Genomic DNA, 16,183 nt, shown 5'->3' on the forward strand with positions numbered 1-16,183 from the left:
AGCAAATGCAACAATTGGGCAATTTTTTTTTCCTCCAGAGAGCTGGTTGTTAAACCTTTACCAGCACCCTCCTGGGGAGGAGCTCCGTTATTACTCCCTCTTCATGAATAAGGACACAGGCACTGAGATGTTAGGAAACCACCCCAAAGTCATATGGTTGAGTAGTGTTGGAGCCTGACCTCGGTCTCAAGTCTCTTTGGTTCCAAAGCCCATGCCTATAGTCCATTTGTGCTCAGAAGGCCCCTTGTCCTGTGCCAGGACTGATGACTTAGACCCCATCTCCAAAGTTCTTTGAACTCCAACCTTCTCCTCAGTAAATTATATGGCTTAAATGGAAAGATTGGTGGTTTTATACAATTCCTCTCGTCTCTTTCTGTGGCAATCACTCATATGAATGTACGCCCTATCATTTAAAACACTCAGTGTTGTTGGCCTTAGTTACAATTTCTTCACCATACTATGCATTTTCTGGTGTTCACAGTGTCCTCTCTCCTCGCTCCGTATCCTTCTTCTCACCATCCTGTATGTGTACCTTCGTGATACTGTGATTTATGGTAAGAAATACGTATTTAGTCTTCCTCCCCATTCCTGACACAAAGCTCCTAAAACCCTTGGAATTTCCTAAAGTGGAGATGGCAAGTAGGTCTTTCGTTCCGGTGATGAGGTGACTTTGGGGAAGTCCTAGGTAACCTAAGAATGTGATTACAGGGCTGGCATTTTCAGTTGCACCCTTCCATCTCTGGAGAGGGGAGGGAAGCTGGAGCCTGAGTTCAATTAGCAACGGCCAGTGATTTAATTAATGATGCTGGGTAATGAAGCCACCATGAAACCCAACATCACAGGCTTTGGGAGAGCGTTCAGGTTAGTGAGCACAGGGAGGTGCTGGGAGAGTGATGGACTCAGAGAGGGCACGGAAGCTCCACATCCTTTACCATAGAACTTTCTCTCTGAGTTCTATGAACCACTGTAACAAATTAATCCCTCCTTAGGGAAGATGTTGTGGGAGCATCCAATCTAAAGCTGGTAGTTCAGAAGCCCAGGTGACAACTTGGGGTCTGGAGGGGGTCGGGATGGGGAGTGTGTGATCCCTTAGACACCAAGCCCTTAACCCGCGAAACCTGATGTTTTTCCCCAGGTACCTAGCATCCAAGTTGAGTCAATTGCTTCATGGTGTGAAAAAAGCATACCTATTAGAATTGGTGTCAGAATCGGAATTTTTCGCCTTTCATGGCCTGGCTCGTCTTCTTCTCTGTGAGCCAACATGCGTTTTGATTGGGACAAAAGGCAGATTGAAGATATATTTGAGACATTTGGGTATTTTGAGAGACAGGTGTGACCCAAGTGGAAGACCTTAGTGGGAGCCACATGATAGTAAAAGGACATAAGATGCTTGTTTGTTTAAGACAGCAGAGTGTTCAGAGTGGGTCGTTCAAAATATGTCTGTGAAACAAATAAATGGTTGAAAGAAAACAAAACCTAGTAATGCCTAATCATTAAAAGTCATTCTTTAGAGGAAAAATTCTAAGGCTAAATATTATTCCCCTGTCCAAGGGAACCACATTTTACATTCAAAAGCTTTAATCCTGCTATAATGAAAACCTTCATGGAAATGAAGGAAAGATCCTGGAACAACGACCCTCTTAATGGAATGACTGGCCTTTGTGTTCCTCCTACCACCTTGTGTTCTTAGGAGTTTTCCCTCGTTAAGGGGGGTCTCTGCTGAGGACCTAAGTGGTGTGGCAACAGCCCAACAGACTGCAGTATCTCTGAGTCCTAAACCAGAAGATAATGTATATCTAAGCATTTAGAGATGCCCTCAACCACGTGCAATCATTCATAAACGCTGATGTTCACTCTCTCCTTAAAAGACTGCACTATGCATCTGCGTATGACATAACCAAATGTCACCATCCCATGCTTCAGTGCTTTGAAGTCAACTTCATGCCTAAGCACGTGCATGGAAAGGGTGTTTAATTCTTGGGAGTTCTTGTTGTTGTTGTTGTTGTTGTTGTTGTTGTTTACTGATTCTTTGCCTTCTTCCTCCTTCCTTCTTTTTGGCGAATGTTCTCCCTCTCCTGGTCAGATCTGATTGTCTTCCTTATTTCATTTGATTATAACACTATGAGTCTCTGTTTTTGTTTTGTTTTGCTTTGCTTTTCTTCAGAATACACCGTCACTCACCAGAGCACTCATAAAGGTAACTCACATATCCTCACCTTTAAGAACATCCTTAACAGTCCTTTCTTCCGATTACATGAGTAATGCATGTTCTTCACAGAATATTTTAAAATGTAGAGGACAAACCAACTTACACTTGTAAATGAGCTATATCTTCGACACAAACGATTTTCACTGTTAACATTCTATAATATTCTATATTGATTCTACATTTTTTTTTCTAACTTAGGTGCCTTTAGGTCAAAGAGTTCTACCAGTGGTTCTCAACCAGGGGTGATTTTCCTGGTCCCCACCTCCACCTCAAGTGATATTTGACAACATCTGGAGATTTTTTGGTTGTCACAACTTAGAGAAGAGTGCGTCTAGTGGACAGAGGCCAGGGATGCTTCTAACATTCTGCAATGGACAGGACAGCCTCCCACAACAAAAAGCTATCTAACGCAAAGTATCAATAGCGTTAAAGTTGAGAAACTTTGGTCTAAACAGAGCCTAGTATATTCTAGGATTTCCCATGCTTTTGTATTTCTGGGACCTCTGGTACTCTGAATTTTCTGGTCTATTCCTCGTTTGCCTTCCTCTTGTACCCCAACAAATTACCACTCACACAGAATCATCAGGCAATTAGTGAACCTACACAGGTGAATGAAGGAATTGCTCCTTTTCTGTCTCTGCTGAAGTCCTATGTCTCTCTCCAGCTGTGCTTAGAAACTATGATTTTGATTTTTCCTCACCTATTAGTTCTGTCTCTCCCAACTTCCCTTCCTCTCTCCCTCTCTTTCCCTTTTACACAAACACACATTTTTGTACCCAGATGCTTTGAATGGATCTTTTCCACATTTTATTATGAACTTGGTTATTTATGTTTCACATTCTTTGAAGGGTTTGGTCTACAGGATGAATGAACAAAAAACTGATGGCATCTCCAGAGAGGGAGAAAAGAGTTTCACTCTGAGGACTAAGGGAAAAGGAGGTGTTCGGGAATTGCGGTGGGCACCTGGGATACGGAAGAAGGAGGCACTGAGATTGTCTGTCAGGAAAGTCAAGGGAGGCTCCCCAGCTGACTTGGTTCCAGACGTGCAGCACTGATCAGAAGGCCGTGGCACAAACTATAAGCACCTTGATGTCAAAAGGACTTCCCCTTTTCAAATGCCTAGAAGGGATAGAATCAATGATATTCAAAGAGGCTGAACCATTGTGGAACATTCAGAGGCATTGTGCACATTGCAGAATTGCTTCCTGCGCATGAAATATCCTCCTCTCCTGAATATAAAATGCTTCGAAGCAGTGGCGGGTGCTGTGTAGATCTCTGAGTTAACAATGGGTAGGTGTTTGAGCCAGAAAACCTTCTCTTCTGTCCTTTTCTCTTGTCCCTATTACAAACATCCTGGGTACGTACCAAAGGGGTAGATCTCCAATAATAGACTAAATAGTCAACGACTGGATAATCTTATGGCTTCAATTTATAGGGTTTTACAAACTGCAAAACACTGTCACATACTTTAGGTTACTTGCTCCTCACCATCTTGTCAAACGTATAAGGAACTTGATTTTCCATGAGAATTGACATTCACTTAACTGCTAACTTAGTAGTCTTTGACTTTAGGCGAGCCACTTGGCCTCTTTGTTTTCTCATCTGTAAAATTAGGAGACTTGCGTCATTTTTACCTGCTTCTGGTTATATTCAGATAAGAAAATGTCTTAAAACGTAACAGAAACCCATGGGGGAGGGGAAGGAAAAAAAAAAAAAGAGGTTAGAGTGGGAGAGAGCCAAAGCATAAGAGACTGTTAAAAACTGAGAACAAACTGAGGGTTGATGGGGGGTGGGAGGGAGGGGAGGGTGGGTGATGGGTATTGAGGAGGGCACCTTTTGGGATGAGCACTGGGTGTTGTATGGAAACCAATTTGACAGTAAATTTCATATATTAAAAAATAAAAATAAAATAAAATAAAATAAAAAAAAAAGAAAATGTCTTAAAGAGAAATTTTTTGTCAACCACATATGTTACAAATACAAGCGAGTAGTTTGTACCTGGGGAAACAGAAGCTGAACAGATTAATGACATGTACAACACAAGAATGTACCTTAAGGTAAACTATGGATTTGGGGTGCTTTTATTGTGCTTCACTTCATTGGACTTCACAGACTTTTCTACAAATCTGAGGACTGTCTTTTTTTTAACAAGTTGATGTTTTTTGTGGCAATTCTGCTTCGAGCAAGTGCATCAGCGCGATTTCTTTTTTAAAGGTTTTTTTTTTAATGTTTATTTATTTTTGAGACAGAAACAGAGCACGAGTGAGGGTGGGGCAGAGAGAGAGGGAGACACAGAATCTGAAGCGGGTTCCAGGCTCTGAGCTGTCAGCACAGAGTCTGATGCGGGGCTCGAACCCATGAACCATGAGATCGTGACCTGAGCCCAAGTCAGATGCTTAAGTGACCGAGCCACCAGCTCATTGGAGCCCCAGCGCCATTTTTCCAACAGCATTTGCTCACTCCGCATCTCTGTGTCACATTTTGGTAATCCTCACATATCTCAAACTTTCTAATTATCGCTAATTTGTTACGGTGATCTGTGATCAATGGTCTTTGGGGTTGCTCTTGTCATTGTTTTGGGGCGCCACCAACTGCACCCACATAGGACAGTAACTTAATCAGCAAATGTGTGTGTTCTGACTGCTTTACATAGCACCTGTTCTCGTATCTCCCTTCCCTTCCTTGGGCGTCCCTAACCCTAAGACACAATATTCAAATTACACCAGTTACTAACCCTATAATAGCCTCTAAGTGTTCAAATGAAAGGAAGGGTCACGCGTGTCTCAGTTTAAATCAAAGGCTAGAAATGAGCTTAGTGACGAAGGCCCGGCAAAAGCCAGAGAGGCCAAAACTAGGCGTCTTGCACCAGTTAGCAAAGTTGGGAGTGCAAAGGAAAAGTTCTTGAAGGAAATTAAAAGTGCTTCCCGGTGAACACAGGAATGGTAAGACAGCAAAGCAGCCTTATTGCTGTTATCGAGAAAGTGTGGGTGGTCTGCATAGAAGATCAAACCAGCCACAACGTCCTGTTAAACCAAAGCCCAATCCAGCACGCCCTGACTCTCTTCAATTCCGTGAAGGCTGAGAGAGGTGAGGAAGCTGCAGGAGAAAAGTCTGAGGCTGGCAGAGGTTGGTTGACGAGGTCTGAGGACAGAAGCCGTCTCCGTGACATCAAGGTGCAAGGCGAAGCAGCAGGAGCTGATGTGGAAGCTGCCGCGGGTTCTCCAGAAGATCCGGCTCAGATAATTCATGAGGACGGCGACACTGAACAACAGGTTTACAACGTAGTGAAGCAGCCTCTGTTGGAAGAAGATGCCACCTAGGACTTTCACAGCTACAGAGGCAAAGTCAATGCCTGGCTTCAAAGCTTCAAAGGACAGGCTGACTCTCTTGCTAGGGGCTAATGCAGCTGGTGACTTTAAGTGGAAGCCAATGTTCATTTGCCATTCCAAAAACCCTAGGGGGCCTCAAGAACGATGCTAAATCTACTCTGCCTGTGCTAAGTGCAAAAACAAAGACGAGATGACAGCACATCTGTTTACAACATGGGTACTGACCATTTTAAGCCCCCTGTTGAGCCCTACTTCTCAGAAAAAGATTCTTCTCAAAATAATCCTGCTCACTGACAATGCACCTTTCGCTCTTGACGGAGGTGAACAAGATGAATGTGACTTTCGTGCCTGCTGACACAACATCCATTCTGCAGCCTATGGATCGTCTCAGCTTTCAAGTCTTATTATTTAAGAAATACATTTCTGGGGCACCTGAGTGGCTCAGTCGGTTAAGCGTCTGACTCTTGGTTTCAGCTCGGGTCATGATCTCACGGTTCATGAGTTTGAGCCCCACAGTGGGCTCTGTGCTGACAGTGTGGAGCCTGCTTGGGATTCTATGAATCCTTCTCTCTCTGCCCTTCCCCTGCGTTCTCTCTCTCTCTTTCTAAAATTAAAAGAAGAAGAAGAAGAAGAAGAAGAAGAAGAAGAAGAAGGAGGAGGAGGAGGAGGAAATATATGTTCTAGGCCTACAGCTGTCACAGACAGGGATTCTTCTGATGGATTTGGGCAACGTAAATGGAAAACCTTCTGGCAAGGAGTCACCATTCTATTTGCCATTAAGCACATTTGGGATTCATGGGAAGAGGTCAAAATATCAACATGAGCAGGACTTTGGAAGAAGTGGATTCCAACCTTCATGGTGACTTTGTGGGACTTAAGATTTCAGTGGAAGAAGAAACTGCAGATATGGCAGAAAGAGCAAGAGACATAGAATTAGGAGTGGAGCCTGAAGATGGGACTGAGTGACTGTAATCTCATGATCACACTTTGATGAACGAGGAGTTGCTCCTTATGGACGAACAGGTGGAAATGGTCTCTTGAAATGGAATCTACTCCCGGAGAAGATGCTGTGAGGACTGCTGAAATGACAACAAAAAATAGTGTATGACATAGGATTCGTTGACAAAACAGCAGCAGACGTTGAGAGGATTGACTCCAATTTTGAAAGTTATGCTGTGGGGAAAATGCTATCGAACAGCATCCCATGCTAAGAGAAAGCAGTCGTGAAAGGAAGAGTCAATCAGTGTTGCCTACTTCACTGTTGTCTTATTTTAAGAAGTTGCCACAGCCCTCTCAACCTTCAGCCCCCACTAATCTGATCAGTCAGCAGCCATCAACATGGAGGCAAGACCCTCCCTCAGCAAAAAGATACAACTCACTAAAGGCTCGGGTGATGGTTAGCGTTCTTTAGCAATAAAATATTTTTAATTGAGGCATGTACACTCTTTCTTAGACATAATGTTATTGTACACTTAATGGACTACAATATAGTGTAGACACAACTTTTATATGCACCGGGACACCAAAAAAAAAAATCATTGGACACACTTCTTTGTGACATTCATTCTATTGTAGTGGTCTGGAGGCAAACCCGCTCTATCTCTGAGGTGTGCCTATACTCATTCTACTCATTCTATTCATTGCTGCCTGTGGTTTCAAATATCAGAAACTTCATGATTTTCATTCTGCTTAGATTTTAGGACAATACAATAGATGCCTGATATAGCAATGGTCACAAAACTCTGTAAATACTAAATAAACACTCTGCCTGCTTGAGTAATACCTGAAATTTATTACGGAATAGAATACATTTCTATCAGTATTACCAGGTAATTCCATACTGGGAGGAACTATTATTTGATGGCCATGAAATAGAATTCTAAAATCAGATGATCCCAAGTTTAAAACCAGGGTCTGCCATTTATTAGCTAATGCAGCCTTGATTAAGTTATATGCTATCAATGAAACTTTCTTAGTTCCTTACCTGTGAAACTGGGATGATGTTTTTCATAAATTTTTTGTGATAATTGAAAACATATTGTAGAAAAAGAACTCAGTGCTGGGCCTAGCATATTTTATGCACTCAGTAAATGTTTTCTGTTTCCATTATTTTACGACAAATTTCTGGAAAAGTCTTTTTTTGTGTTTCCAGCTAATTTTATTTCAAGGCAAACAATTGGTATTGTAAAAGAAATACCTATTCCATGTGCTGAGAACAAAGATTTCCTTAGAAGCCAACAGGATGAAAGATAGTTTGCCCTTGCATTGGTGGCCCAAAGAGATTTGTTTCTGTGCAAGGAGCAAAAATTAAATTAAAAAAAAAATCATGAAGAAGTCACTTGTCTCCTACAAGATCCATAAGTGAATGAATGGAATTCTTTCCTCCAGTTATGTTCACTGTAGACATACAGTATATCAGTTACATCATGCCCTGATTAAAAATGCACTAGCCTTGGGGCGCCTGAGTGGCTCAGTCGGTTAAGCGTCTGACTTCAGCTCAGGTCACGATCTAGCGGTCCGTGAGTTCGAGCCCCGCATCAGGCTCTGGGCTGATGGCTCAGAGCCTGGAGCCTGCTTCCGATTCTGTGTCTCTCTCTCTCTCTGCCCCTCCCCCGTTCATGCTCTGTCTCGCTCTGTCTCAAAAATAAATAAAAACGTTAAAAAAAAAAATGCACTAGCCTCCAAGACAGAAAAGATTTGTCTTGTTCGAAAACTAAGAGACGAATGAAAGTACTTAACCTAGAAATAATTAATGGGGATCATGGATTTGACCACAAGATTTTTAGAAAGCAGATTGGGGAGGGGTGTTATTTGTAACTACTAGGGGTGAAAAACGGAAACTAAAAAAGTCACATCCCTGACTGACCTTAAGTAATCGAAAAAACCTGCTGCTTAATTCCTTTTTGTCACTCACTCCCAAGGGCCTCCAACTCCAAGCCTTCAGGGCAAGGGCAATTTTCTGTTCAAATCTATCTGGGGAAAAAAAAGTGTCTTTGTTGCTGGATTGTGTCTTGCCTGTCACAGCGTGGGGCCTTGTTTCCATGCCAGGGCTCAGCAAACACCTGAAAAGAGAAATGTCTTTGAGAAGAGCTGACATCCCAAATTATCAGGCCGTAAGCTCTTTCCTCTACCAATCTCTGCACATCATGAGAAGGAAGTCAGCCAATGACTCAAAACAAACTTTTGCAAACACTATTTTTCTCATTACTGTCTCGGCTGGGGAGCTCTATTCTTCAACAACCTGACCTTCTTGTTCAAAGCTTCCTATCAATTCCCCAGTTAAGTGTGGTCTCTCTGGAATTGAGAACGCTGTCGAAATTTCAAAGACTGACATTTTTGTACACCTGGGTGAGAAGCTCCTGGTGAGATAAAACGGAAAAATAATAGAGTGAGCTCATCAGTATACTGCAAACTTCTGGTATTCAGGAGAAGGGCACACAATAATTAAAAAGGAATAACAGTTTAATACCTTTGGCCAAGCTTCTGGTGCCAACCCAAATATATTCCTCTTAATGTGATGTGCCCAGGTAAGGAGAACTTTTTCAGTCTCCAAAGACTTTATGCTCTCCTGCCTTTATAACCAAAGATAGGTGATCCTCAGTTATGGTTGAAATTTCTCCTTTCCAAGATAGAAACTATTCAAATGACAGACTAATATTTTGGGGGCCGCTCTAAATTTTATATCACCAATGTCCAAGGGTATCATGTTTACCTCAAAAATGCAACCTTACCCTTGGTGACAGCATGGATGGACCTTGAAAGTATTATGCTAAGTGAAATAAGTCACAAGAGAAAGACTAATACCACATTATTTCATCTCTATGTGGAATCTAAGAACCAACCAAACAATCTCAGTCGTATGGTTATCAGAGAAGCTTCCTTGCAGAAACAATGATGAGAAATTCAAGTCAGACAAACACAAGTGTCAGAAGGAATCCTCTCCCGGCCACATAATGTGGGGAATGCCTTATTTCAGAGAAAAGCCTAGCAGGCTTCTAACAACACAAGATAAGAAACTAAAAAAACCCATCCCGCAGCGGAAGCATTTTCTTCCTGGGAACAGCAGCACAGATGTATAACTAAGAGAGTGATGAAAAAGAACAATCAATGTAAGCAAAACTCAAGGAGAAAGATGGAGTCCAGTTAAAGAGAATTAAGTGAGGCCACATCTAGACTTTGGGGGGATGGCATTTTCAACAAGATAAGCTCTTTTAAGATGGAATAAGGGAGGCACCTGGGTGGCTCAGGCCATTGAGTGTCTGATGCTTGATCTCAGCTCAACTCACGATCTCACGGTTTGTAGAATCAAGACCCATGTCAGGTTGTATGCGACAGTGCAGATCCTGCCTGGGATCCTCTCTCTCCCTCTCTCCCTGTCCCTCCCCTGCTTACACTCTTTCTCTCTCTCTAAAAATAAATAAACTTTTTTTTTTAAGTTTTAAGATGGAACAAGGGAAGACATGAAAACAAGCTAATTGTCCATCAGCAGATAAATGGATAAAGAAAATGTCATATATACACATATATACAATGGAATATTATTCAACCTTAAAAAAAAAGAAGGAAATCCCATCATGTGCAACAACATTGATAAACCTGGAGACATTATGCCAAATAAAATAAATGAGACACAGGTAGACAAACACTTCATGACATCAGTCACATACAGAACCTAAAAAAGTGTAACTTTTAGAAGCAGAAAGTAAAATGGTAGTTTCCAGGGGCTAAGAGTAAAGGAAATGGGGGGATATTGGTCAAAGGATCCAGACTTTTACGCAGGATGAATAAGTTCTGAGGATTTAACGTACAGCAGGGTGACTATAGCTAATAACACCGTATTACACACTTGAAACTTGCTAAGAGAATTGATCTTAATGGTTCTTACCACAAAAACAAAAGGTAACAATGTGAGGTGATGAATATAATCATTAGCTTGACTGTGGTGATCATTTCACAAAGTACATGTATATCAAAACATCATGTTGGGGCACCTGGGTGGCTCAGTCGGTTGAGCGTCCAACTCTGGCTCAGGTCATGATCTCGCGATCTGTGAGTTCGAGCCCCACAACGGGCTCTCTGTGCTCACAGCTCAGAGCCTGGAGCCTGCTTCAGATTCTGTGTCTCCCTCTCTCTCTGCCCTTCCCCCGCTCATTCTCTGTCTCTCTCTCTGTCAAAAATAAATAAACATTAAAAAAAACATGTTGTATGCCTTAAATATATACAATTTTTAATTGTCAAGTATATATCAATAAATCTAAGAATAAAAACGATTAATATTAAAGAGAAGTCCAAGATGGCAGCATAGGAAGATTCTGAACTCACTTCCTTCCATGGACACGAGTCTGCAACTACATATGGATCATTTCCCTCTGAAAAAGAAATGAAAACCTGCAAAACTATAAAGCTTCTGTAAGAAAACATGAGACCACCCAGCAACATATGAATGGATAAAAGCGTGGGATACATATACAATGGAATACTACTTGGCCATAAAAAAAAAAATGCAAAATGCAACCTTACCATTTGTGACAGCATGGATGGACCTTGAAAGTATTATGCTAAGTGAAATAAGTCACAAGAGAAAGACTAATACCACATTATTTCATTTCTATGTGGAATCTAAAAACCAACCAAACAAAACAAAACATAACCTAGACTTAGAGAAAACAGTTTGGTGACTGCCAGAGGGGAGAGGGACGGGGGAGGGGAGGAGCGGATTAAGAAATATGAATTTCCATTTGTAAAATAAGTAAGTCATGGTGATGTAATGTGCAGCATGGGGAATGTGGTCAATAACATTATATTAACTTCGTAAGGTGATGCATGGTAACTAGACTTATTGTGGTGACAATTCAGCAATGTATACAAATGTCAAATCACTATGTGGTACCCCTAAAACTAATATAACAGTATATATCAATTATCTCAATAAATAAAAAAAAAATAAGAAGTTCACCTGGATGGCTCAGTCGGTTAAATGGCCAGCTCAGGTCATGATCTCACAAATCGTGAGATCAAACCCTGCATTGGTCTCCACACTGACAACATGAAGCCTACTTGGGATTCTCACTCTCTCTCCCTCTCTCCCTCTCTCCCTCCCTCCCTCCCTCTCAAAATAAATAAGTAAATTTAAAAAAAAAATAAGAAAAAATTCTTAAAATGTTAAAATATACCAAATTAAAATATTTTGAAAAGATGGAACGAAAGAGCTCTGAAGCAGTATCCAGGCCCCTAGACAAGTACTGGTAAAGATAAAATGAGATCATGGCTCTTAGTCACTTCTCAGGGATTCAAATTGAGGCTGCATTTCTTGAAGGGAATGGTAGGAGAGACTGACACAAGACAGTTGAGTTAAGGACCGTTCAAACAAAGTGGCCCCCTCATGGTGAGGGAAGATTCTATGGGTAGCTTTCAATGCTCGCATGGATACCAAATTCCAAATTTGTCATCAGGTCCATGACACTAGGAATGCTGGGAATTACTGCCGGGAGAAAAAAGGGAAGTGGGCTAATTAGGCTAATTCTAGATAATATTGGCTGGAGAGTAGTTTCCACTTGTACCCCCAGGCTTGGTTCTCATGGAGCCTGGTCCTGGGTAGGCCTAAATTAGCAGGAGTAAAATGCCTTGCATTAATCTCTTTCCATTCCATTCCATTCCCATTCCATTCCAATCTCTTCTTTCCCCTGGAATCCATCACTACTGAATCATTGGGTAGAGTGCTTCTTGTCATTTTTCACAATTCAGCTGAATGTTTTCGGGTAAAATGACAACTAGAGAATTATTTATAAAATAGAGATACTCTATCTACCTCTCAAAACTGTCGTGAAAGAAAAATGTAATAATTTACGTATGGTTTATAGTTATGGTGTCTGATAATACGATGTACTTGTTATACAACAGTTGTAATCGTCATAATGATAATAATGATTATGAGGCATAAATGTCTTTCTCTCCCTTAGCTGATGACTACAATACCCAAAGGGACATAAAAATATAGAGAATCCTACAATCAGTAATGAAAAGATAGACAAAAGTACCATCCAGTCGACAGATATTTTGCCAAATAGAAAAGATATTTGCAAACTATTGGGAATATCCATTTATCCGAAGGGGCAACGCACACGCGCGCGCACACACACACACACACACACCTAAAGACAAATGGAGGCTCTGAGAAAAACGGAGAGCCCTCCACTTAATGCCGCTTTCCCTACTACTGAACAAAAACACACAAAAGCAATTATTCTGGGGGATGTAAGGAGAAGTCGGCAGGTGGTGAAGCCTCTAGTGCAGTAGCTTCTAGCGGGAATCCATTCACAGCCACAATAAAAGCAGTGATTCTCAAGCCTGCCCGCATGATAAAATCATTGAGGGCCTTTCAGAGTATTGATGGCTGGGTCCTTTGCCCCAGACATTCTGATTTAATTGGCGCAACCAAGTCTAAGAACCATTGAAGCTGAACTGTAGGCCAAGATGAATTAAAACCTAGAAGCAGAAGGCTGGCTCCTCACTCAACAGCTTCATCACCACAGAAAAGAAACTGAGCCGTTCACCCATGAGGCTGGCTGTCTCTCTACTCCCTCGGGCAGCGGGATCACCGGATGGCTGAGTACAGCCTTCTACGGAGCAGGACGTGAGGGGATTCCAAGAGCACGACAAGGCACCGATCCAACCACCTTGCATTTTGGTCCGGTTTCAGGCTGTGGGAGAGCTCGCCTAAAAGACAAGTGAGCACGGCAAAGCCAGCAGAGCATATTAAAAAAAAAAATCAATCACGAATAGAAAGAGAATGGTATACCCAAGAAGATAAGAAAGATAAGAAATACCGTTTTTGAAAAGTAAAATAGAACATTCGTTAACAGTGTTTTGTGCCATTAGTAACATTCCGAGAAAGTGAGAAGTCTATGATAATGAACAGGACATAACAAGCAGAGTCAGGTAGCAAAGAGTACTTTATAAAATTCACTGCACGGAAGTGGATAGCATCATTGCTTCAGTTCTATGCTATACTTAAGTATTGTGTTATTAAACCAAATATATTATAAGTGACAGAGTTTTTCATGGAAGAAGTTGTGATTCTAAAGTTATAGCACTCCAAATGATTGACCAAATGTGGAAGCTTAAGGAAGACATTCTCACAAATGCAGAACATCAAAAAATGTACCACTGAAGACCCTTGCAAATATATATATGTGTGTGTGTGTGTGTGTGTATTTATATACATGTATATATATATACATATATATACATACATATATGTACATATATATACATACATATATATACATATACATATATATACATACATATATATATATATATATATATATATATAAACCAGAGATTAAAAAGAGTCTCTACAACATAGTCTTGCCAGCCAAGAGACTCCTAATAAATAATAATTAAAATTGGTATAAAATTCTAGACTGTAGTGCTGGAAATGAGAAAATGGGAGAGGAAAAGCTGGTACAAAATGAAATTGTACCATTTCATATTACATGGGGAAGAACCTAGATATTGCTTGTATTAATAGTAAGGATTAAATGAGTAGATACATTAAAATGGATCGATACCTTCTAAGTTACTGAAAGAAGATAGTATAACATATGTTATTCTTAATGGAAGAGCGGGAATCATTAAAAAGTATTAGGAACTGTGACAGAAATAAAACCAAATGTATTAATTATCTCATGAAAAAATTAAGCCTCTCAGTTGAATTATAAGTGCATATATGCTTGTACATGAGACGCATCTAAAATAAAGTGACAAAGATTGTAAGAATGAAAAAAAAATGGCAAGGGTATTCCAAGCAGAAGGAAAAAAAAATGGAAGCAGGGGTGGAATATTAAGTCAGACAAAGTAGAATTCAAACCACAAAAAAAAAAAAAAAAAAATTGAAGTCTGCAATTATGCCTTTGATAATGGATCCAACCATCCATTTTGGATTACACCCAAAATGAGAATATATGTCAACCATGGACACTTAAGCACCACACAGCACAGCATCAAAGCAAAGCCAAAATTATGAGAAACATGGAAATACAGAGGAAACTAAAATAGTAGTGGGAGACTTTAATTTCCCGCACTTGATTACTTGATTAATCAAGTAGTTAAGTGTGTGTGTGTGTGTGTGTGTGTGTGTGTGTGAAGAGGGAGAGAGAGAGAGAATAACAAGGATCTAAATAATACAAGGTCTATTCCATTTGCCTCTAAACAAAGAAAACTAACGAAGGTGAAAGTGGCAACACCAGCAACGGAGAGTCAAGAGCAGAAATGCTCGGTTCGGCGCAATGGTAGTGGCAGAGCGCGAAAGGGGAAGACCATTCTTAGAAAATACGCTATGCTCGTAGTAGGATGAGACGCACGTCCCTGGGGTTTCTTGGCCCCTCACTTTTCTCTCCAGGTTGGTGAGTGCCATGCTTATCTACATCACCTCGGTGTTTGTTAGCAAAGCTAAATGACATCTCATTTCCTTTCCCTTCTCCCCCCACGTCAGTGTCAATGTAGCCTTGGAAAATGAGGTCTGCAACTACAATGAAACTCTGTTCAACGCAATCCACTGCACTATTTTTCATGACCTTTTCCCGTTTCTTCAGCGAGTTTACTAGAACCCCCTTCAATGTTTTTGGAAGGTACCTATTTCCCGCTATAGATCGCCACACGATTAACCCAAGAGCATGCAAGCATTTAGCAGCAGCATTTTCATTTTGAATTTATAATGTTTCAGATAAAATCAAGTTGCAGTGACCAGAATTTGGATTAATTATTTATAAAAGAGCTAAAGTTAATAACTGCTCTATTTTTAATGACCCATAATCTGAATTTGAGTTTCAAAAATTTTTTAAATGGAAATATATTTTCTTAAACAAATAGCTAATGAAAACACAGGACGGGGACACGGATAGTGTGTCGTACAATTGTTTTCCAATGAATTCTTGCACAATAAATTTTTTAAATTTCTCATATTCGGTCTCATTTCATCTGGTCCACAATCCCATGAGATAGATAAGAAAGATATATTTCTGTTTTGCAAGAAGCAGAACAAAGCCACCTTGATGCAATTATGTCACCTAATAGGTAATATCTTGTAGAATCTCGTCTAACTGGCATGAGTTGCAGTTTTGCTGGGGTTGGGCGAGTGGCATGGACAAGTAAGGAAAGAGAGGGAACTAAGATTTTTTGAACGCCTGCTGTAGGTGAGGCACGATTTGTTGGAACAAATAAAAGTGCGGTCGACACTGTTATTTAGCAGAGCTAGAGAATGCGGGCTTTAGTTACGCAAACATTCGATTGCAAAAATATCTAAATATTTATCAGTCGGCAACCAAGCGGAGGAGCGCGATCGTTGTAAGACAGGTACCATGTGAATAAAGGTACGGGTTACAAAAATCAAGAATGAAACACTATGATAAATGACTTGCCTACAGAATGACTATTCCGTCAGCAATACACACTATCATGCCTAGAATGTCAACTCCTTATTCTTGATATAAACCTCATTTGGGGGTTTAGTTCCACCCCTGGATAAAATATTGGATTCTATAATGTCCAATCCACCCAATTTGGCTTAGCGTTTTCATAAAGCATAGCTTTCTTGAGTTCTACTCTGTTCTGAAGTATTCTTCTAGAAATCTCTTGGCTCATG

At 40.6% G+C, this 16,183-nt stretch overlaps 1 pseudogene; it reads left to right on the forward strand.

Moving 5' to 3' along the window:
* LOC125922493 (tigger transposable element-derived protein 1-like) overlaps positions 1-16,183 on the forward strand; it is a 173,844-nt pseudogene that overhangs the window by 59,953 nt on the left and 97,708 nt on the right.

This window comes from Panthera uncia, chromosome B1 (assembly GCF_023721935.1).
Source record: "Panthera uncia isolate 11264 chromosome B1, Puncia_PCG_1.0, whole genome shotgun sequence".
In the NCBI taxonomy this organism is placed as follows: Eukaryota; Metazoa; Chordata; class Mammalia; order Carnivora; family Felidae; genus Panthera; species Panthera uncia.